The following is a 24,232-nucleotide window of genomic DNA, read 5'->3' as shown; positions in this document are numbered from 1 at the left end:
GCGGAACGCACATAGAAAACATCTCGTCTAGAGGTTTCCATTTCTTTTTTTCTTTTTAAAGCTATGAACCCTTTCTTGAAATGAAATGGCTTTAGGTTCTATTGATTCCAGATTATACATTATAACCACCAGCTTATACTGATTCTGCTGCCAACCTGCGTGCAATGCAAATACGCGATGACCTGGTGGTCATTCCGGGAAATCCCCGAGACAGGGGTTGCTTGCATTGGATGTGGCTCCCAGACATGCTTTATTTGGGTGGCCTGGTGTTTGTTTTTCAGTTCTTCCAGATCACCAGGGTTCCTGCCTCTTCCTTTGGCCTTAGCCCTGACCAACTTTTCTCCTGCATGCCAGGTGCTTGCAGGCACGGGGGCTGTGATCCCTGCCTAGAGCCAGTTGAGATGCTATGACTGAAGTGGGGTAGGGCCTGGCCTGCCACCTACATATGGCCCCCTCTCCTCAAAGGAGCAATCAGGGCACCTTCTTTCCCATGTCAGCCACATTCCCACCTTTATGGATGCAGCCCTGAGGCTCAGTGAGGGGAACAATGGCTCAGGGTCCCCATCATGCTGGCCATAACCAGGACCAGCAGGAAAATACCTCCTTTCAGATCACGGGTGTTTGCCTGAGGGCAGGTCAAAATGAGGTGGGGGTGACACAGTCAGGGAATTCCCAAGCCTTCCCAAGCCGCCTCAATTCCCAGAGGGCAGAGGTCTGCTGGAGGCCCCTGTTGGTGTTTCAAGTGATTGCCCCATTGCTCAAAGTTCTGCAGGGCTCGCCTCGATGCCTCTTAGTCAGTCAGCCACTCACTGGAAGCTCCTACCACAGTAGGTGATTATACCACACTAGGGGTCCCCCTCACAGAAATCTGACCTGCCAGCTGCGCCCCCTTGCTGGGCCAGGACTGAGAGGATAGTTTACCAGCATTCCACTACCTCCCATCTCCTTCCTCTCCTCCCTCCCTCCTTCCCTTCCTTCCTTCTTCTCTCCTTTGTCTTACTAAGATTTCTGTTGATATCTGGTTCTTCCCTGTTTCCTGAGAGGGAACAGTTCCTTCTAGGCTTTACTCTGCCATTAACTTTTTGTGAGGCTTCAGGCAGGGCACTCCCCGTTTCTGGGTCACTGTTTTCCCATCAGTAAAGTAAAAGGTTGCATTCTGTGATCTTTCAGCTTGCTTTCAGATCTAATATTCTATACGTATTAAACATGGTTGCAACACAAAATACTTTCAGGGGCCAGGCAGGTAATATCAGTGGAAAAATCAACCAAAGGGGACCAGACCGGTAAGACTGGCTCACCTCAAGGGAAGGAAGCTACTGGGCCCCAACGGATTGTCCTGCAAAAACACCTCAAGGTCCAAAAAAGGCCTTGCAGGGACGGGGGTTGTGATCTCTGGGGGCTGGATTCTGCCTGTGAGCCACCCGTTTGGGATCTCTGCATCCTGACAGATGACCAGAAAGTCACTTCCAATTACCATCTGAGAGAAGTCACATGCTTACCGCCTGCCTGTAGGGCCTGGAAGAACACAGTACTCCTGAAATGAGGTCTTACAAAGCCGCAGGCTGGATAAGAGAACACCATATAAGTGTGTCACTCTCAAGGTCTCAGTGATATTACTCAGGGACAGGCAGAGGCTTTTAAACTTTTTTTGGACCATGACCCAGTGGAAGAAATTAATTTTGCAAAATAATCCAGGACATAAATATGTGAAACAAAAGCTTCACAAGCAAAACTTACTCTTAGTACACATGATATGTTCTGATATTTTTTTCTATGACATTCCACTGTAGTACTTTAATGCCATTTCATGAAAAACTGTCGTTTGCAACCCAATAATATATATAAGATCAGAGGTGAACAGAATGTAGCCATGAGTCATATGTGGCTATTTAAATGAAAATTAATTAATATTAAATAAAACTTAAAATTCAGTTCCTCAGTCACCCTAACCACGTTTCAAATACTCAGTAGCCACATGTGGCTAGTGGCACTGGATAGCACAGAAACAGAACACCTTCATCACTCTAGAAAGTTCTATGTGATGTCCCTGATGTATTATAACAAGCCTCACAGTTTTGAAGAAATGAAGAAAACAAGGCCCAAGGCCCTTCAAAGAGATGCATTTGAAATTGTGGATGTGTGGGTTGGGGACAAATGGATGTAGCCTCAACGATACCTGCCAGTGGCCACAAAAGGAATCAGGATGGAGAGTGTAGTGAGGCGGATTTATCCTCACTCAGAATTCACAACTCAGAGTCCACACCCTGCATTCAACCTGCAAGGTGGTGGATCAGAACCTTAACCTTCACAGAAGAACAGAAGCCAATTTTCATTGCTCTAGGGGTATTTTTTTTAAAAACTTTTATTTATTTTAAGTGTGTTTTTCCAGGACCCATCAGCTACAAGTCAAGTAGTTGTTTCCGTCTAGTTGTGGAGGGCACAGCTCACAGTGGCCCATGTGGGGATCGAACTGGCAACCTTGTTAAGATCTTGCATGGCGCTCTAACCAACTGAGCTAACCGGCCACCCCTCTAGGGGTATTTATGGAGTAAGTTCTGTGAGCTGGAGAGAGGATAGGCTATGGAACCTGTCAGACATGGGTTCAAATCTAGACTCTTCCTCTCACAGGCTGTATGAGATTGAGCAAGGTGCTGTGTCACTGAGCCTTAGTTTCCCCATCTGTAAAATGGGGATAATAGTATTTACCTGTCAGAAGTTTTGGAAGGAGTAGAAGTAATATACATAAAGCACCTAGCACATTGTTTGGTATATTGTAAGTGCTTTGCCAAAGTTCGCTATAATAATAATGATAATAATAACAATAATAAAATGAAGCTAAATATTGTGGAGATGTAAAAATAAAATAAACATCTCCTACTCCAAAGGAATTCTAAGATGGATTAGGGGAGATTGTTTTTTATTGTATCTCTAATGCTGAACCCAATACTAGGTACTAGTAAGCACTCAATTCATACTTGCCAAACCAGGAATGATGAAAATATACCTCTTAATGCTACAGTCTAAGGTAGAATTTGGTAAAGGAATCAGAGAGGTCTAAACATGGAGTACTAAAATTTTTTTGAATCATATCTGGTTGGGAAGGGGAAGAGGGAGAAAGAAAAACAATTGGGGAAAACACCAAGGAGAGATGGCATTTTAATATTTTTAGTAGGTTTTTGATATATGATATGTGGAATGAAGAAGTCAAGACATGATAAGGAACCAAGAAAAAGAATAAAAAGACTCAAATAGGAGGAAAGATAAAGAATACACTTCCTTTTGAAATAAAAGATTTTATAAAAAAAGATCCTCCCTCCAAAAATCAAAAGAAGTTGCTTTTTTATCTTTAGGAAACAAAGCATCATTCAGTTTCAAACTGAATTTGTATAGTCTGGGGGAGTAGGGGAATATGTTTACTTTCTGTGTATATCAGCAAATAGACCTCAATTATTGTTTAGCCCACGTATAATGCCCTGTAAACAGCTTTTTTTTTTTTCATCCATAAATGCAGTGGACATCTGTTGTTTTGCCTGTTCAGCATCTGCTCTCTGCTTCTCCTGGCAAGAGAACCTGTCTTTCCCGTGGGGAACCCATTCCACGGGGTTTGGGTGGGCTGACCCTATTCCAACACAGGATGTGAAAGTAGCCGAGGCCTGGCCAATCAGAGAACCCCAACCCCCTTTCCATGTGATTGTCAGGCACATGACCTAGTCCTCTCTGGGGTTTTTCTACAGCAGCTCTTAGACAAGCCATCTGGGAGGAGGTAGTCTGGGGTGTCTGGTGCAATCATGCCCCCCACGTTGAGAGAGCCTACTACAGATGGACAGAAAGAATGAACAGGTTCCTGAATGCATTGTTTGAGTCTGTGGATCCAGATGGGCCTGCAGCCCCAGCACTTCTGAACTTTCCAATGATACTAACCAACATAGGATGGTCCCTTTCTAAAAAAATGAGTTAGCTTGAGTTGGGGTCTTATCACGTGCGAGCAACTACTTTATGTCCTAATTGAACACAGCTTTCCATCTAAATCATAATCTGCTATCAATTTAAATTAAACAAATATTCTAGGACTACTTCATGCTGGACTTCATGTATCTAACATGCCCCATAGCATCTAGCTGAGGATACAGTGATGACAAGGGCTCTTGGGCTCGCATTGCATCAGGGGAAATGGCGGGGAAAGTGCAAGGAGAGGAGAATGGTAGCAGGCACTACTGCTGCCTTCCCAGCAGCCATTCATCGCTTCATCTGCTAACACAGCCTCTCTCTCGGAGGGAACCCATTCTTGTTTATCGTCCCCTGAGCAGCCATGTCTTTCAGCAAAGGTTGTGACCTTTCCCACACTTGGGGAGGGCATCTTTATTGGGGAAACTGATTCTAACAATCTCATTCTTTGCCAGTTGATTGACTTAGGTAAAAGCATGTGATATACTCCTGGCCGATGAGACACAAGGGGAGGGGTGAGGGAGGCAGTTCTTCGCTCTTTTCAGCCTCTGGAGGTTGCTGTCCACCTGGGATGCTGGGAATGCAGCCCTGCTGCCCATGATGGACTCTAAGGGGAGCCACCTGAGCCAGAAAGAATCCAGGTGCTTAGGCTGATGCTGAGCCTCTGAATTAACCTGCCTTGGATCTGCCGCTCTTTGGACTTTCTGTTCAGTAAAATTGACGCGTCTAAAATGTTTAAGCCACTCGTAGTCACTAGTTGCTGCAGGCGGTCTAGGGAACCAAGGGTGCTATGCTATGGGCGCATCCAAGCCGTCAGGGAAGCCTTCCTGGAGCCACTCTGGAGATGAGCCAAGGAAGAGGGCGGTGAGGAGTGGTCGATTAGCAGAAATGAAACGGGAACAAATCCCTTCATGACGGTGCTTTTTGCTGCATGAGTGTTTCTCAAAGTCATCGGCTTCTGAATCACCTGGGGAGGAGGCGTGCATTGTCAAAGTGCAGGTTCCTGGGCCCTGCCCCAGACCTATCATGGCATCAGTCTTTACATTGTAAATAAGCTCCTATGGAGAGTCTGTTGTTCACTAAAGGCTGGGAAGGTTGGCTTAGTGACTAGCAGGCTCACACAGTCTTTGGCACTGAGGTGGCAATTTTAGAAATCTTGGCGTCTGATATGAATGCATATCAAAAGTACTGTCGTAGATAACCTACTAACGTTCTTCTGAGTATTATAAAGTATATTTTCCCCGATCCCGATGTGTTTGCCCACCTTCACAAATGTTTTAAAAGGTCAACTGGCAATGGAATAATGTCCGGAATACAGGCAGGTTAAACATACATTTAAGTCACTCAGCTCTGGCACGTGGTTCTTCTCTTCTAAAATTTAGCCTTTTCTCTCCATCTCCACTAGCCCTGTCCCAGCGACAAGCATCTCTCACCTGGACTACCACAGTGGCCCTGCTAGCTCACATCCTTGCGAGGTCAGCGGCTCTCCACTAGGGGCCATTTTCCCATCTCCCCTAATCCCACCCACCAGGGGTCATTTGACATTTTGACATTGCCTGGAGACAGTTTGGGTTGTCAAAACTGAGGTTGTGTGTGTGTGTGTGTGTGTGTGTGTGTGTGTTATTGGCATCTAGTGGGTGGAGGCCAGGGATGCCGCCAGACATCTTACAATGCACAAAATCGCTCTTCCCACTCCCTACAAAGAATTATCTGGTCCAAGATGTCAGTAGTGCCAAGGTGGACAAATCCTGCTTCAGATGGACCCCTCCATCCCACAGATCTCATGTCAAGGGCCTTTCACTGACTTCCCTACGTTACTGTTCTCAGTCCCAGATACTATCCCTTGACTGCATTTTTCAGTATGTACGGATAGAATCAGTTGTGATCATTTCCTTAATTTCTGTTTCCTTCATTGGCCCCTAAGCTCGATGAGGGCAGGGATGGTATCTACTGAGCTCCCTTCTCTAGTCCTAATGCCAGCGTAATATCTGGCCCATAGCAGGTTTACTATAAACATTTTTAGGGACCATTTGAAATCTTGCTTCTAGGCATGTTGTCAGTTGGTTCAAATAAACTCATAAAAATTAAAAAAAAATGTTTTTAAGTTCACTGCAAATTCAAGTGCAATCATAAAACACAATAGTTAGCAGAGTTCACGTCTACAAAAAAAATCACATTCTTGTGGGGACGATCAGAAAAATCCATATTACAAGATAAGCTTTTTGTAGTGTAAAAAAGCACAGTGACAGCAGTTCTAAAACTGTCTGGTCTCAGGACTGTTCTACACACTGAAACTTTATCGCGAACATGAAAGAGCCTTTGTTTAGGCAAGTTGCATCGATTGATATTTATCGTATTAGAAATCATCTATGAGAACTTTTAAAAAAACAAAAACCAGAAGCACACATTCCCTTATCGTTACAATGGAGACCTGCAGAACTTCCAAAGCCTAAGATACTCACTATCTGCCCCTTCCCAGGAAAACATTGTCAACTCCTGTTCTTTAGAATATTTTCAAAGGAGAGGTGAATGTTTCAGTCAAAAACAAACCTGGTGATGAATGACTTAAAAAAATGGACCTCCTCACCCCTACATGGGACTAGAGGTTAGTGAGTGGGTAAGGAAGGTAGGAAAGAAAGAGCCTCCATCAGGTGCAGTAAAAAGACCATTAGCTTGGTCAGCCATACTGACACCTTTGACTTCTAACACAGTGGGACACTTGGGGCAGGTCACTGACTCATTTTGAGATGCTAAGGAGGATGGATTCTATAGGGAAAACTTTCCCAACAGTCAGAGCTGCCCAGAGATGAAATGGGCTGCCTTTCTAGGTAGTGAGCTCCCCACTGTGGGAATCTGGCTGGGGCTGCGTGGTCACCAGGCTCAACAGATAGGAATCAGATCTTTTGGAAATGGATGGATAACTGCATTAAATGAGGGAGCACAAACTCGGTGCTTAAAGGGGTAGGTGGGTCATGCATATGAGCAAGCGGCTGGGGTGAGATAAAGGGAGTGGGAGATATGGCCGAAGAGGCATGGCCCTTACTTGGTTTCAGCTGATTCCTGCCATGTGGGGTCATGAGCTCAGTGAAACCAGAAATCTGGATTTTAAAGTAAAATCGCCCGGTGTTTATAGCTTGGCTCCAATATTAAACAAATAATAAAAGAACACATGTGAGTCAAATAAAACACATTTATGGATCATTTTGTCACTCAGACTACCAAGATAAGATGAATTTTCGTGTCTTAGCCAGCTTAAATATGCTTTAATTCTAAGAGAGTAAAAGCAATCCCTTATATTACTTGAGGGCTTTTTGATTTTCAGTGTCTTGACATCTTATCTCATGTTTTTCTATTCAATAGCACAGTAAGGACGAGAACCCAGGATTTCTGGTGCCAAGTCTAGTGTTTATGTTATGGCTGCAGGATCCACTGCACCAGAAAAAAGATCTGAACTTAGCCGAGTGGACTGGGTGGAATGAAATGGAAACGGGCAGCGAGGCAGTAGAGTTAATCAGACTAAGTGAGCAGGGAGAGAGCTCAGTAGCAGGAGGTAACACGACTGGAGCAGCAGACAGAGAGAAGACAGTCCACTTAGATCTCAGGGGAAGGCCTGGGTGGAAGGTCTACTCCACCCAGACTGTCCTTTGACTTCAAAGGCCCAGGATCCAGTAGATCCCTGCTTACCTTGAGCCAGTTTGAACTGAGTTGTGGTCACTTGCAATTTGAAAGTTCTTACAAATGCAAAGTCTTAAGGTGGGGATTAAAATTTTGTGCTATTGTAGTACAAACACAGCCATAGACAATATGTAAATGAATGGCCATGGCTGTTGTCAATAAAACTTTGAAACGAAGATAGGCAGCGAGGCGGAACTGGCCTTTGAGACATAGTTTGCCCACTCCTGCTTTAGAATTATTCACTGGGCTAGCAGAGGTGTGCGTCTATGCTGAGCGTCGGATGCCACCCAGCTCTGAAGGTCAGCTGAGGTTATATAGCAGGGGTATGAGACTAGATGATCCCTACCCACCCTTAGATTCAAGGATGCTTTGGCCTGATTTTGTCTCAGGCTATAGAGGCAGAATCTCCACCTCCAATTCCAGCCATGTTTTGAATGGCAAGTATCCTCCAACAAAACGCCTTCAGTCATAATTACCAGTTCTAGAACTGAGCATATGTTGGTGGAAGCCACAATTCATAGTGAGCCAGTTAAAATGCAAGGAAGGGACAGCTAGCAGATCTTTCGAGTAAGAGTCCAGGCTGTTAATTACTTTTCTAAAATAAATACATAAACATGCAGATGGTAATTGTAGTAAATACGATCATCTACATATAAATATCAGAATCCAACCCACTCCTCAAGGCCTATCTCATATGCAACATACGTCTAGAAGTATTTCCAGATTCTCCCCTCACTCCCATCCAAATATGAGCGCTCTTTCTGTAAAACCTCATGGCACATACTTCTTATGATTAAGCAGTGTTTCTCGAACTTGAGCATGCATCAGAATTCCTGAGTGTCTTGTCAAAACACAGATTGCTGATTCCAACTTCCAGGGTTTCTGATTCAGTAGGTCGTGGTGGGGGCTGAATTTCCAGGCGATGCTAATACTGCTGGTTGGTCTGGAGACTACATTTCTGAAGCTGTGGACCTAGGACGTAGTCTACCGTATAATACTGTCACTTCTCTGCTTCCTTTGTTTCCCTAGCAGATTGTAAATTGCTCAAGGAGGGATGCTAATCATGGCTGTATACCCTGGAGTATTGTGGGCAACTCAGCAAACATTGAGACACACCCATGGGATGAGATGAGGAGTTAAGTTTTTGGTCAGGATAAACTTGACAGCTGTTTCCTACAACAGATATTTCTTGAGCCCAGAAGGAAGGCATATGCAATAGATTTGTTCCCAAGAAATAACCAGTATAGGAAATTTCAGTGGCTAAACCAAGCTGTACTAGAAATCACAACAGTCAAGTTCAACATTCTGGTGGAAGACCAAACAAAACCCAAATGAAATCCATCAAACGGTTATGCAACTTTTCCTATACATAATGTGGTCACTGTGTGTGTGTGTGTGTGTGTGATGGACAATAACAAATAACAGAAACTCTTACGGTTATCTAAATACCCTTTATAGGGAATCCAAGAAAAACATATGTTGGCAATCAGAATGTGACTGTATTTGGAGATAGGGTCTTTAAAGAAAGGATTAAGTTAGAAATGAGGTCATTGGGGTGAATTCCAATCCAATATAACTGGTGTCCTTAGAAGAGGAGATCAAGACACAGACATGCAGACAGAAGACCACGTGAAGACACAAGGCGAAGACGGCCATCTGCACGCCAAGGAGAGAGGCCTCAGGAGAAACCAACCCTGCTGATACCTGATCTCAGACTTCCAGCCTCCAGAACTATCAGAAAATACACTTCTGTTGTTTAAGCCACCCAGTCTGTGGTATTGTGTAACGGTAGCTCTGCTATAGATGCCAAATCAATATTTTAAATAGTATAAAGGGTATAAAAGCTGCCAAGGAATCAAGACCATGCAATGCCTTTGGAATAGAAGATGCCTTGTACCATCCACTCTAGCCTCAGCCCCATTATCTCCTGCCTGGAGGATCCCAACACGTCCTAACTGGCCTCCTTTTCTCCCTCATTTTCTACACAGTTGCCAGAGTGATGCTTTCAAAACGCAAATCCAGTGATGCTTAACCCTGATCCTACCTCCTCCAGCGGCATTTAACACCGTTCAGTGGTTTCACTGTGCTCTTGGGACAAAGCCAGACTTCTTGCCATGGTCTCTGAGGCGCTGCATGGCCTGTGCCCGGCCAGCCTTCCCAATTTCATCCCAGACCTATGTCCCCTTCGGCAGTAGATAACAGCCACACTGGCTTTTTTTCTATTCCGTCAAACACATCCCCCTCCGTCTTACTAACATTGGGAGACTCTCACTCCAAAACAGACATGCCAGAGGTCCTTCCATGTGCAGATGTGTTACACGTCCTGGAAAATGCATCTCGAGGCAGATGGCTTTCAGCAGGAAGAAGTTTGGACTGCTCATGCCTCACTGCCTTTGTCAGGTTAGCCACCGGTAGGAACTAAGGAGCAGCTGAAAAGTGTCAGGGCATTGAGCGAGGGGAGTTGTACAAAGTGAGGCCTGCCGAGCTGGATGCAGGATGTTCTTCCCAAACGAGACCTGCGTGGATCTTGGTGACAGGCATATTCACCTGGGAATTGTAAAAGGAGCTGAAGGGTGAAATTGTGGGCCTGTCGGCCAAAACGAGTCACCTGCTCTGCTGGGCATGATGAAAGGATCCTTTCTTTTGGGTCTGGGTTGCTGACTGCACTTCCAGACACAAAGAAAAGAGCAAAGCCTCTATCCTATGGCCACTGTCCTCCGTCTCTTTTTTAAAATCATCATTTAATTACAGAGACCACAGTTTCTGAATGAGATACTGAAATGCATGGTTGAACGCATAGCCTAACAATGGGGTGAAATATTGGAAATTAGGACAATTGTACATAAAGACACTAAACTTATAATGAACTGACTCTCCCTTGCCCCATTTACCTATAACCCACATAAAGCTGGATTGGCCTTGTGCACAATTTCTGTGCAGAATTGTATTACATTCTAATGATGAAAAGAAACAGCCAGCAAACCAAAAGCAACAAAAAACCAATTCAAGGATTTTCTGGCTTCTCTTTCAAAGAACAGCCAAGATAGGAAGGCATCGACTTAATAACTAGCAAAGCAGAGCCTAACTCAAAGGCCTTCTCATTCATTACCTCATTTGATCGTCACTAACCATATGAGGCAGGCAAGACGAGGATCATGCTTCCCGTTTTATAGATGAAAACACTGAGGCTTAGGGAACTGAAGCCATGTGCCCAGCCTCCAGCACCTGCCTTTTGACACCTAGTTCAGCGAGCTTTCTTTGCTATGCGTGTGCACACACAGAAACACACCACAAGACTTCCTTCCCACCATTCTGCATCCTAAAATATTGTTTTTATTTCCTGGCACTAATGTCAGCAAAAAATGATTACTGCCAATATATGTTCAAGAAATCCCAAGAGATTCATTAACGTGTGATCCCCAAACCCTGGTTAAGTATGGAGCCCAGACAAAAAGGAGCAAACAGCAGTGAAGCATACAAGCATTTTCACTCTCAGCCTCTCTAAGCTAGATTAATACTTCAAAAAAAAAAAAAAAAAAAAAAAAAAAAAAAAAAAAATCCTACCAGAATACCTCTCTTCTAGCCAAAGAGGCATTCTGTCCCCAGCCGACTCCAGGAACCCTGGTACAATAATTAACATGTGGGCCAGAGGCCAAACTCATTGGCACAGGACAGATTCTCAGATGAGAAACAGAGAAGCCCCAAATCCCACTCACATAAAGGGCTTATTGACATTATCTGTTGAAAAGAATACGGATTTCAAGGGAGACAGCAAGGCGGAGAGAAAGCAGAATTTTGGCTAGGGAGGAAGTAGGCAGGGGAAGGGGTACATGTCTCCCCTGTTTTAAAGCCCCTTACCATTTTCACCAGAGCATTCCCTAAGTTCGTACCCTCCAGTGGACTTTGCTACTGGCCCAGAGCATTTCCCCACAGCACTGATGTCCTGGAAGCCAAAATAATCCGCGTCAGCCAACACGTTCCAGTTGTAAAACAGAAGGTTTCAGCATGTTCCTGTAGGCGGATTAGTGGTGGGTGATGCCCGGGTGCCCTGGGCTAGTAAGCAGCTGCTTGGCCTGGGCTTGACTCCAAGGAGAGAAACGGGCTTGGTGTGGGCAATGGCATTCCGATCCAGAAAACCCAAAAAAGAAGGTGGTTTGATTATTAGATGCAGAGAAAGGGAGGGGATTGGGGCTAAAAGCCCCCACGATGAGCCAGAGGTCTGAAAAGTGCCCAATAAGATGGATATGGACACAGGCATTCATTCCACATGCTCTTGAGTGCTGGGCATGGGCTCTGGAGGGCTCTAGAGATGGAGGACAGCTCCTGCATGTTGGATACCCTGTTTGTGCTTTCGATTCTTCGCATCCCGGAGACAGATGTAGAGCCACCAGGTTACAGCCCGACAGAGGGACCATGAAGCTAGCTATACATAGAAAGTGTCCCAGCCTTTCTAAAGACAAGGTATCCTGAGGTTTCCCTGAGGCCCTTGACACAAAAGCTTTTCCTGAGTGAGCACACTACGGCGACACCAGCATCATCCTGCTGTCACTCTTCTGGCACCCACCAAGCCCTAGGGAAGACCTGGTTCCAAGCAGAAAGTACCAAGTCAGCACCAACAGATAACGAAGTCCATGCACTAAAGCTCATGTTCGTTGGTGTGGTTATTTATTTGGCAATATTTACTGGGTAATTTCTATGTGCTAAGGACTGCAGATACACTGGTAAATAAAACAAGCATGTTTTCTGTCCTTTGGCATTTACAATTCCATGGGACAGATACAGAGTAAGTAAATAAACAAATAAATAGATATTTACAAACTGTGACAAATAGAATGAAGGAACAGAGTGGGGGTGGGAACAGGCAATCTGAAAGTAAAACATTTCAGCTGAAACTGCAGAGTCAGGGAAGCCAGCCATGGAAGCCTAGGGCCAAGAAGAATGCAGGTGGAAAAACAGCATGTGCAAGGGGCCTGAGGCCGTAAAGCACATGGTGAGTTCAAGGAGGCCGGTGTTGCTGGAATGTCAGGGCCTTGGAGAGAGTGAACAAAAGAAGTTGGAGAGGAGGCTCTTGAAATGTACAATGCTTAAAAGTGTACCAAGCACTTTCCCAGGTGTTATTATAGTGGAAAACAGCCCTTTAGGTAAACAAGGCTGTTAGGATGGGCCCGTTGAATCAATGGCGACACTACAGAGTTAACTCTGCAGATGTGACGGAGTTAATAGGAGAGCTGAGATTCTGAGTCAGTTCTATTCCTAAGCCTAGGAATCTTCTAAAGGTCTCTCTGTCCTCTCTCTCTCTTTCTCTCGTATATATACACCATGTTTCCCTGAAAATAAGACCTAGCCAGACAATCAGCTCTAATGCGTCTTTTGGAGCAAAAATTAATATAAGACCCTGTGTTATTTTACTATAATATAAGTCCGGGTCTATCATATCATATCATATCATATCATATCATATCATATCATATCATATCATATCGGGTCTTATGTTAATTTTTGCTCCAAAAGACGCATTAGAGCTGATTGTTCAGCTAGGTCTTATTTTCAGGGAAACACGGTATGTGTATGTATATATATATATATATATATATGTCTGTGTGTGTGTGTACACACATACACACACACATATACATATATATAATTTACAAATAATGAAATATATAGATCTTAAATACAATGAGTTTTGACACATATATCAACTCATGTAAACAACATTTCAATCAAGATAGGGTACATTTCCGTCATTCCAGGTAATTTGCTGCCATCTTTTGCAATCAATCACTCCTCCTCCCAACTGGAGGCAAACTCTGTTATGATTTCCATCCACATAGATTAGTTTTGCCTGTTCTTGATCTTCATGTGATGGAATCATGCAGTATGTGCTCTTTTATGGTTGGCTCCTTTCGCTCAGCATGCTTCTGAGAGTCATTCATGAAGTGGCTTGTATCAACAGTTGGTTCATTTTTTTGCTGAGCAGTATTCCATTGTATAAATGTACCACTATTTGTTTATCTATATGTCTATGAATGAATATCTGGGTTGTTTCCAGCTTTGGGAGATTATGAATTAAACTGCCAGGAACATTCACGCACAAATCTTTTTGCAGATACAGAGGGTGCCAAAAAAAATGTATACACATTTTAAGAAAGGAAAACTGTATTAAAATTGTAATACTCAATGTATTCCGATAACAAAAAATGAATACAAGTCACGCTTGACTTCTGCAATTCCAAGAGGTGCTCAAAGTGGTTACCATCAGCGTCCAGACACTTCTGATTATGGCGAACTACTGCTTGAGCAACGCTGACCAAAGTGTCCACTTGTATACATTTTTTGGCACCCCCCCCCCCCCCCCGCTCTGGTATATGTTTTCATCTCTCATGGGTAAATACTGAGGAGTAGAATTGCTGGATCATGGGTAGGTGTATGTTGAGTTTTTATGAGAGCTTTCCAAAGTTGTGTCATTTTACATTCCCACCACATTGTCTGAGGAATTTTAGCCATTTTGGTGGGTATAAGAGGTGGTTTTAATTTGCGTTTCCCTGATGACTAATGACATTGAGCACTGTTTTGCATGCTTACTGACCATTCGTATATGTTCTTTTGTGAAGTGTCTGATAGAATCACTTGCCCATTTTTGCTGCTTTAAGTGTTCTAAGAAGTGCTCTAAGTTTTCAAAAAGTCATCTTGAGGGATCAAGATCATAAGATAGTCTCCTGTATTTTCTTCTAGAAGCTGTATAGTCTTAGCTTTAGTTTATTTAAGCTATGATCTATTTCAAGTTAATGTTTGTGTACTGACTAGTGATGAATAGGTTTGTCAAGTATGAGGACTCCTTTATTTTTATTTTAGTTTTAACTTTTTATTGTGGCATAACTTGCATAGAGTCAAGTGCACAAATCTTAAGGGTAAAACTCAAAATTTTTACATATGTATATATCCTTGTAGCTACATTCAGATCATTGGAAGACTCCTTTTTAATGTCAGAAATATTTGTTAACCTCTCTATATTAGTATTATATTTAAGTAATAGTAGCTTTTTGCCATGTTGAATTTTCTCAAATGCGTGCATTTGACAGAATACGCGTATTATGCATTTGAAGTTTGGTGCCCACATGGATTCGTAAGCTCCAGCAATACTCTGCTGGCTCCTCAGTGATCTGTGGCTTACAGTTGGGGAGCAAATACACTATACCCTACAGACACATGGTTCCTGTCCTCCAGGAGCTTATAATCTAAGAGGAGTGCTCGGAAATGCACATGAATAAACCACGTGGACTAGAGCAAATGACCCGTAACCATAAGAATGTTTCAAACCAAGGGCCAGGGACTTCAGAAGAAGGAATACAATCTCTTCGAGAGCTAGAATGGAGGAGCTTTTAGCCTAAAGATGTCCAGGATTTTGATAAGTGGGGGTAACTGTAGGAAGTAATCGCCAATGGGAAGAATGGTTAAAAATATGTAAGTACCTTAGAATCCAACTGAAACTAGTTTAGGCAAAACGGAAATTTTTTGCTTCTTGCAACTGGGAAATCTGGGGGTGTGGTGTGGTGGGTAGCCTCTGGCTTCAGGTTGGGCTGGATGCAGGGGCTTTCCTATATGGTCAGAGCTCTGACTTTTTGTTTTCAGACAGCTTCTTCTCACATATTAGACAAGAGTGGTCACTAGTAACCTCCACAGCTCAGCAACCTCAATCGAATGAACCCTTCTCCTTCCCAATATCTCCCTATCCAATTTCAGGAAACACTCTGGCTGGCCGCCCTTGGATCTAATGTCCACTGATGAACAAATCCACGTGGCAAAGGTAGATAGGACACTCTGATTGGCTAGTCTAGGCCACTCGCCCCGCCCCCCCGGGAGGCAGAGAACACCACAGTTGACAGCTCATTAGTATTACATGGAAGGGGGGTGGTTAGTTCTTGCAAAAGAATCAGAAGGAGGGATAAAAGATCCTTGACAGACAGTATGGCTGCTGTCTTTCGTTACACGGGAATGTGGGCTTTGAGTAGGAAATGTGAATGGGGTGCTAAGCAGGAGGAGACTTTGCTCTGGACCTTGAAGCACAGGCCTGGAATTCTGTATGTTCCCAGTTGGTAGAGTCTCTGGCCTGAGTATCATTCCCTGCAGCCCAAGAGCTGTCTACTGAACAGATCCCAGGGCAGGCTGAGCAGCCTGGCGTTTAGTGGCCACTTGAGAAGAGTCAATAACACCAGCGTGTGAATTATGGGGTGTGCTGAATATGAAGGCAACACAGAGAGCAGACAGCTTTGTACAATCCTTTCTATGTCTGTCTTTTCAGTGCATCTTCTCTATCATATTTGAGGTCAACTCCCCTTGTAGTTACAAAGATGAACTAAATAAGAAGGATGAAGCATTTCTGTGTCATCATTTTGGATGGAACGTCAAGGTTGGGAGAGGTCTTAGAGGTCATGTAGTATAGAGGTTAACAAGCTCGGGCCCACGGGCCAAAACACTTTCCACCTTTATTTGTGTAAGTACATTTTGTTTGGACTGTAGCCTCATCCAATTCATGACACACTCTCTAGGGCTGCTTGCATGCTATGGAGTCCACATGGCTTAGAAATCTCAAAATATTTACTACCTGACCCTTTACAGAAAAAGGCAACCCTGGTCTAGTATGACATGCTCCCTACTGAATTAGGAATGTCCTCTACAACATTAATTTCACCTCTGACTCATGCCCGGGATCAAAAGAGACAATTCATGGAAAGTTTAGAATATAGTCTGATGTATAATAAGCACCCCCGAAATGTTAGCTACACAAAAGTCCTGGGTTATCGGTACATAGCTCTGTTCCCCCTCTCCCAACGGAATGATCAAGAGGTAACCGTATCTTAACAATCAATGTGTTAATTAACGTGTATCTTTCAAAGAGGTTTTCCCAACACATTCAAATGTATTTCATTACTTTACCACTACTGATCATTGTTGAGTGTTTTGCATGTGCCAGGCACTGCGCTAAGCATCTATGTCCATTCCCTCACTCAGTGCTCCCTGAATAGCCCCATCTTGAGAGGAACCTGAAGCTTTGGGGGTAAATCAAGTCACTGAAGGCTGCAGAGCTAGTAAGTGGCCAAGCTGGAATTTGAACCCAGGCAGTCTGACTCCATAGCTGCAGTGCTTATCAAATACACTACCTAGGCGTCTCGATTTGGTCCGTAACCTAGTTTTCAAAGTATCAGTTCGCACAGTCTCAGAAATCCGCATCAGATAACAGGTCCACCCGTGGGCATCAGAGCAGTAATGCTGCCAGTAATGCACAGTGGGCTGCAGCACCATTGCCATCCATCCTCTCTGCACCCCACGCCTCCCCGTCTCTTCCGCTCACACCTGCACCGCTGCACGGAGCCCGCCTCTCGCTGCCTCTGGGCTCTCCAATCCATCAGGTATGTGTTGCCGGGGAGATCGGCCTAAATAATGCACAGATCTGGTCGGGTCACTGCTCAGCTCAAAACCTCCCATTGGCCGTACACTGTAACAAATACTCTCTAGCCTGGCATTTAAAACTCTCGAAGATCTGATACTCCCCCACTGCCCAGCCTTATTTCCTCACTGTCCACCTACTCATGCTCTAGAGAGTGTAGACAAGCTGGACTTCCTGACAGTTCCCCAAACACTCTGTATCTGTTTATTTTGCCCTCCACCCGAGCCAAGAGCCCAGGATGCAGAAGTTGTGCAACAAGGGTTTGTGGAATGCCTGCCTGGGAGAATGAGTGAATAAGCCCATCTGGAATGCTCTGTCCTTCCCTTCCACTCTACCTAACAAAAGTCTGTGCATGTCTCAAGGTATTCTCCACATAGATTCCCTAGCTCTTCCAGAGGAATTTGGCCTGTCTTCCTCTCACTCTTCCTTTCCCTTCCAACACGATGATGGCTGCCCCCGTATTTCAGTCACACATACTTGTGTCCATGCCTCGGTGATGCTGGAAGGAGGCAGTCTGAGCTCACGCTCCCTGTCCTGTGCGTCTCCGCTGTCACAGTGCCTGGCACGTTGCCGTGCACAGCACAGGGATTTGTGTCTTTGCCCCACTGAATGGGAGAGCAGTGCTGGGACAGCCAACAGGAGACTAGAAGATCGGCCACCCCAACCCACACTTCCCCCCTAACTCCCATGACCTTCGTCACAGTAACATGGGGAGACAGTGAAAAAGAGGAAGCAGGTAGGGGTGAAAGGAAGCCTCAGAGTCAGATTGACACGGATTCAACCATCTGCCCCACTACTTCCTAGCTCGTATGACCGTGGCCAGTTGACTTCACCTTTGAAACTCATTTCCCTTTTCTGCAAAATGGGGATGTAAATACTCCTCGTTAAATTCACCCACTCATATATTCATTCAAGGTTTCATTACTTATTAAATGTGAGATTTGGGACCAACGACCTCTTCTCTGAGCCTCAGTTTCCTCCTTTGTAAAATGGAGAGAATATTAGTGTCTCCCTCCTAGGACTTGGGTGAGGGTTCAGTGAGTTTATGTCTGTGAAGAGCTTAGCACTGTGCCTGGGACACAGTAAATGCTCAACAAACGTGACCTGTCATCAGCGATCGATCATCACTGGGTCAAGCGCTGGAATGTTTTCGGCGGGCTCAGCAGTGAACTGACAGACAGGCCTGTCACAGAGCTATCACGTGGCTTATAGTCAAAGGGTATAAGATACAGAGATGCAGAAAACAAGCTACTGGCTAAAACTGGCAAGTTCTGTGGAGGATGGTGTGAGTCAATATAACATGGGGACCTTCCTCAGCTACGGAATGCAGGCAAGGCCCTGGAAGCATTGTTGCAAGGGTTAAAAAATAATACATGTAAAACATTTATACTCAGATAGGCTATCGTTAGAAAAGAATGTCTCTTGATTAGGAGCAGAAAAAAATTGATCTGAGGCTAAGGCATCTGGGACGGGGGTTGGGCTTCCCTTTGTTCTTAAAATGCTCTCTCCCACATGTAGGCAGCGACATGTAATGGGCCCAGGCTCTGTCTCTGCCTTTCCAAAGAGGGACTTATGGTCACTTGAGGTTCCTGTGCCATATAATCCTGGCATCGCAGGCAATTTTCCTTCCAGAACAATACATGCAGACTGTGAAAATATCTAATTTTATGGTTGTCTTAGATTGTCCTTGGACAGGCAGGGTCCGGATCCCTGGGCTGTTTCTCCAGATTTCAAAAAGCAGGGCTAGGCCTCCGGCTGCCCCTGCTCCTACATGCTGAGAGCAGCCTGCTGTGAGAAGATTGGCACTTGGTGGAGGGTGCTTCAGGTGCTTAAAATAGATCAACTGTGTCATTAGACTCTTGTAACGCAGTCGTTTCATTGGCCCTGCTGGTGCTGGTGAGGGCAAGAGATAACAGCCCATGAAGAAAGACCTGTGCTTTGCACAAAATTAAGCAGATGCGAGGAAGAAGCTTTGGAAATGATACAGGCAGGAGAGAGTGGAATTCTGCCAGGAGAGGGGGTAGGGCTGTCACAGGAGCACACAGCAGTAACCACAGCACTGGGAGCAACAGGAAGGCAAAGTGGAGCCTGTCTGGACCCCTTGTCGGCCTGGATGCACGTAGAAAAGAGGCTAGAGACTAGCATCGTGTGAAATTGCCAAGGGATCACTCATGCTCTCAGGAGAACACAAAACCCACATGTGGGGCTGACTCTGGCATCTCCCCACTGCTCCCTCAATGCCCTCTCCCTGGCACACTCAAGTCCTTCCACCATTCTGGCTGCTCTTTCCTGAGCAAGCTCCACTCGATCACTGTCCACGCTGAACACAAAGCTTCACACACACCTCATCAGGGTCCTGCAGAGCGGTGCTACGACCTCTTCTTGTCCGTGCAACCTGGAATCACATTGCCCAGCGGCCTACATGGCTGTACTGCTTCCCACTGCACTCGAGAGCAACCTCCCCCTCCCCCAAACTTTTACTCCAATGGCTGTCATGCCTGAAGTCGCAGACGTAGGGAAATCGTGGCAGTTGAGGAGGGGAAGAGTTCAAGTCATGCTTGGGAGGTATGACTGGCCAGAGGTGGACACAGACTTATGGGAGAGTGATGGAAAGGGAAACGCAGACAAAGACTACCATCCAGTTACTAATTAGGTGACTGCATAGATGGAGGTTTTAGGAATCAGCTGGAACCACAAAGTTGAAGCCGTGTGTTTCCTTTATTCTCTTTAAAGAGAATGAGTTTATTAAATTTTAGGTTGAATTTTTAAATTCTTTGGGATATTCAGACAGGCAACTTAGCAGATAGAAAGATGAACCTGGAGCTTAGCAGAGAGGTCTTTATCATAGAGAAAAAGACAGTGAGCTTTTCGTCAATAAATTATCAAATATATTTTGAGCACCTACTATGTACTAGGTACTGTGTGGTTTGCTTTCTATGAATTCTTTGCTACCCTGAATTCTTCCAGAGGAATGAAGAGAATTTGCCCTCCACTGAAGAAATGGTATTGGCCTGACCCATGTTCTCACCTGTCTTTCTCAAGCAGGAGAATCCCATATGGACAGAGGAGAGGTCTTGAGTAGCCATAGAGGGTCAAATGCATGGTCTTTCAGTAATCACTCCTTAGCTCAGGGGGTGTATAAACTGACCTTACTGTTATGGAGCTCATGCTGCTGACCAGATATCCTCTAGTGGGCCAGGCATGGCCCCTCTGCTAGAACAATCTCTGGAATAGTTTAGCCTCCCAGGGTCCCTTCCTTCGGACTGGAAAGGTGCCCAGAACTAGAACTAGCTATCCAGAATTTCCTTTCTTTGGTCTGTGCCTCACCCCCCATTACTACATTCCCCTGGCAACAAAACGACCTCTAGGAGATGGGGGTGGGCCATTGTTTGCCCAACTGTATCCAACAGGATATGATATCTCCCTTCTGGGAATGACTCAGCTGGGGAAATAAGGACAAGCAGTAGAGTTTCGCTCACTTCGAGGACTTTCACAGCATGGCAATGTTAATCGATTGCTAGCTCCAGACAGGACTTCCTGGCATAATAATTAACAGGTATGCTGCAGTTTCCAGATCTCTGTGTGAAAATACACTTCTCCATGTTCGATGTTGTACTGGTCATCTACTAGACAGGGGTTTAAAAATTCAAATGCTTACCGTAGGAAGGTAACATAAAAATATTAAGCTGCCCCTGGGCACCTTAATGGGAAGTGGTGGCAACCATGGCACACCGGAGACCCGTACGTGCCCACTGACAGCAGGCACTCCTACTGACTGTTGCCACATAGGGAAGTAGGGCCAGGCATGCAAGATCTTCTAATTGTTTTTTTTTTTTTTTAAACAGAAGCTTTAAATCCCAATTTTGATTTTCCAGTTTCTCAATGTTGGTAAATTCAAATTCATTGAAAACCTTGTGTAGGGCAGATAAAACATGTCCTATGGTGCTGGCCACCAGCTGGCCCATTTTGCTGGGCCTGTTTGATCCATGAAGGCAAGGGCCATCCCATCCATGTCTGTTATATTTACTGCTGTGCGCCTGGGATCAGGCCGAGTGCAGTTTTTGGCCAGTAAATATTTGTTAAGTGAACAAATGAACAATCCAATTCTTCTTCCCTATGTCGGACATTCCCAGGAACTAAGCAGATTGACAACCAACACCATGACTGTAAATTCTGGTACGTGACTGAAATGTGACAGCTGTGCCTAAGAACCTGAATGGAGGGTTGGGTGGGGAGTGTGTTTTCTGCAGACAGACGGAGTGGACGACTAAGCCACTGCGGTTCTCCCCTCTGGGGCCCTCCTACGCATGAACTCTTCCCTTCATGTTCTCAGCGAGGGGCTCCATCTCCGCTGGTCAGAGGCGGTGACACTGGGGTTTAAACATCAAGACTAGGCAGATAACCTTTGTGACATGTGTGTTTAATAATCAACTCTCAGCACCCTACACTCGCCCTGGAGAGTGTGTGATGTTCGGGGGAAACCAATCCGCAGGGAAGTCTTCTTGGGGAGGGGTGTTACTTAACAAACCCTATGTTATGGATTGATTGTGTCCGTCCCAATTTATATGTTGGAGTCCTAACCCCCAGCACCCTAGCATGTGACCTTGGAAATATGGTCTTCACAGAGGTAAGCAAGTTAAAACAAGGCCATGAGGTGGGCTCTCATCCAATATGACTGATGTCCTTATCAAAAGGGGAAATTTGGACACAGACATGCATAGAGGGAAGATAATGTGAAGAGATACAGGGAGAAGATCAAGGAAGGGGCCCGAGGGCAGGAAGAAGCTGATGAAATGAGGGAGGGTGGCTCTTGGCACCACTGTACATGGTGTGCATGATGCCCCCGGCCTCAAGGATGAGCTACCACTGGGTTTTGTGCCAAGGAAAGCCATAGCTTTCAGGAGCTCTGGGAGCTCCGCCCCAAGTGAGGCGCACAGCGTTTATGGGGCGCAGAACTGACTCTGACACCCAGGGCCTCTGGCATCATTGGGTCAACTCAGTCTCCCATGGACCAAGGAGAGAGGCCTGGAACAGATCATTTCTTCAAGGCCCTTAGAGGGAACCAGTCCTGCCAAAACCTTGTTTTTGGACTTTTAGTTTCCAGAACTGTGAGGCAATATATTTCTGTTGTTTAAGCTCCCCAGGTTGCCATACTTTGTTATGGAAGCTCTGGCAAACGAATCTACACAATTTTTATTAGTTTTATAGACACTCGTTATATGCTGGGCACTGTTTCAACTATTAACTTACTTATTCTTTATCACAACTCTATGAGAGAGGCGCTATTATTATCCTCCCTGTGATTATCATTTGAGAGGAGGAGCTGAGGCACAGAGAAGCTAAGTGACTGGCCCAAGGACACACAGCAAGGAAAGGGCGGGGCTGGAATTGGAATCCAGCTCTTTGGTTCCATTCTGTACCCTTAAGAACTACAGGAGAACAATTCAATTGGTGAAATACCCACAAAGTAAAAGGTGCTCACACACTTCTGGTTGTTTTCTGTTCTTTCACAATAGTATCTGGCTAATGCTGGGTCTCAGCCAGTTGTCGACCATTCACCACAGCAGATGTTATTTCCAGCGAGATAAAGCTTTTGCCAGATAGGAAAGTTGGAGTTCAGAATTGATATCACTTCCTTTATGCAATACAAGTACTCTTGAAATCACATTGTGATTTGCAGAAATGTGTTATAGTCATTATATTGTTATATGGTTTTTAAATTGTTCCTTCCATTATTCCTCTAACCCCCCCCCCCCCTTAACCTCAAGTAACCTTTGTCAGCAACTGCTTCCTTCATTTGGGAAATACTGTTGTTGTTGTTGTTGTTGTTTTAAAATCTCTATCCTTATGAAGTATACAATCATCTCTATTTTCTCTATTTTTCAAATTAGAATTTCTTTAGGAGGCATCCTACTGTGCTTGTGTTTGTAATGGAAACTTTTCTCAAGGAATTCTTAGAGTTCCTGACGGGGCAATGACGTTAGCAGAGAAAGGTCATCATGCTCCTCTTGCTGGGTGTCTTCGTTCTGAACTCCCGGCCTCTCCAGATCCACTCTGCTCCGCTTCTCTGCCCTGCAGTGTGTCCTGGGAGACTGACCAGGATAGGCCCATGAACTGCCTCCCTTGCTCTCTGGCGCTTGGTTGCACTGGGCCAGTGGGGAGCACTATGGGAGATGCCGGGGAGGGAGTAGAGAGAGGTCAGGGTATTTATTCCCCTGGTTCCTTTCTTGGGGTTTTGCCAGGTGAGCTGGTTACCTTTCTGGAACCATCAGGCAGTCCTTACCCTACAGCTTACTGGGTCTCTGTGTTCCTTTTTCTTTTTTTTTTTTGCCCCAGCAGGCCTGGAGGCATGGTTACTAGTCTCCTAGTGCTGGGCCATCCTGGCGTCTCCTTGTTTGTTTCTCTACACCTTGTTGGTTTCTCTATACCTTTCTCACACACTTGCTCGCAGACTCCTATTTAACTCCCCTCAAATTGCCCATCTGCTAGGACTCTAACTGATAGACTCCTTTTCTCCTTTACCCTATAACGCAATCAGGTGCTAGATCATGCACTTCGTTTCCTAAAGGATCTTTCCCCTTATTGCTATTCTTACCACCATCAAAGCCCTGGCCTTGAGACTTTTTCTGAACTAGGGTAATTATGTCTCACCTCTCGACCCATGTCATAAACATCAGCAGGTTCACCATTTTCCTGAAAGCAACGGCTTACCCATGCGCAGAACCCAGTGCGGGCTACAATACCAGCAAAACAGGCTCGTTTTCTTTCTTGTTTTTTTTTTTTTTCTGGGTTATTTCAGTGAATTTATTAGCAATTACAAAGACACTGTAATTAGACTACTTATAAATAGGATCAAATGTAAGCAATCGTCACAAGAGTTTTTTTTAAATACCTAAGGATCATAACCTAACACGCTTCCACTTGACCTATTATTTATTTATTTATTTATATTAGTTTCAGGTGTACAAAACAATGTAATAGACATTTATCATTTATATCCCTCACACCGTGACAACCCCCTCCCCCCATCCACTACCCCTCTGACATCACACACAGCCATGACATTTCCGCTGTCTCTATTCCTAACGCTGCACTCCACTTCTTGTAACATATATATATATACATATACATATACATATATATATATATATATATATATATATA

At 44.8% G+C, this 24,232-nt stretch overlaps 2 protein-coding genes across 7 annotated transcripts in view; one reads left to right on the top strand and one right to left on the bottom strand.

Annotated features, from left to right (window-relative positions):
* The window catches only part of ABLIM3 (actin binding LIM protein family member 3), a 103,381-nt gene that overhangs the window by 72,876 nt on the left and 6,273 nt on the right, over positions 1–24,232 (bottom strand). The window lies entirely within an intron of this gene.
* Positions 21,548–24,232, top strand: part of SH3TC2 (SH3 domain and tetratricopeptide repeats 2) — a 108,203-nt gene continuing 105,518 nt past the window's right edge. Inside the window, exon 1 of the mRNA XM_019734346.3 lies at positions 21,548–21,695. The gene's annotated coding sequence lies outside the window, so the exon portion shown is untranslated. The remainder of the gene's footprint in view (positions 21,696–24,232) is intronic.

The sequence above is a fragment of the Rhinolophus sinicus genome, chromosome 5, assembly GCF_057876585.1.
Source record: "Rhinolophus sinicus isolate RSI-liver-muscle chromosome 5, RSI-T2T, whole genome shotgun sequence".
Taxonomy (NCBI): Eukaryota; Metazoa; Chordata; class Mammalia; order Chiroptera; family Rhinolophidae; genus Rhinolophus; species Rhinolophus sinicus.
Note: the sequence above shows the minus strand (reverse complement) of the source record. Positions and strands in the feature narration are given on the sequence as shown.